This window comes from Etheostoma spectabile, chromosome 9 (genome assembly GCF_008692095.1).
Source record: "Etheostoma spectabile isolate EspeVRDwgs_2016 chromosome 9, UIUC_Espe_1.0, whole genome shotgun sequence".
Classification (NCBI taxonomy): domain Eukaryota; kingdom Metazoa; phylum Chordata; class Actinopteri; order Perciformes; family Percidae; genus Etheostoma; species Etheostoma spectabile.
The window spans coordinates 25,582-25,783 of NC_045741.1; positions in this window are offsets into that span (position 1 = coordinate 25,582).

Below are 202 nucleotides of genomic sequence, written 5' to 3' on the forward strand. Positions count from 1 at the left end.
AGGCTGTTAAAGGCATATTTTACTCTTTTTCAGGCTACTCTAAAAAGGAATCTCAACGTTATGCCAGCTTCATTCCAAGTCTGGGGGAAACATCACTTATCCAGTGTGTCTCTCAGGTAACTTCAGAGTATTTTGATGTACGGTTTTAAAATTAAGGCCTTAAAAGTAAAGCTATGTTGACATTTTTTCAGGCTGTTAAAGG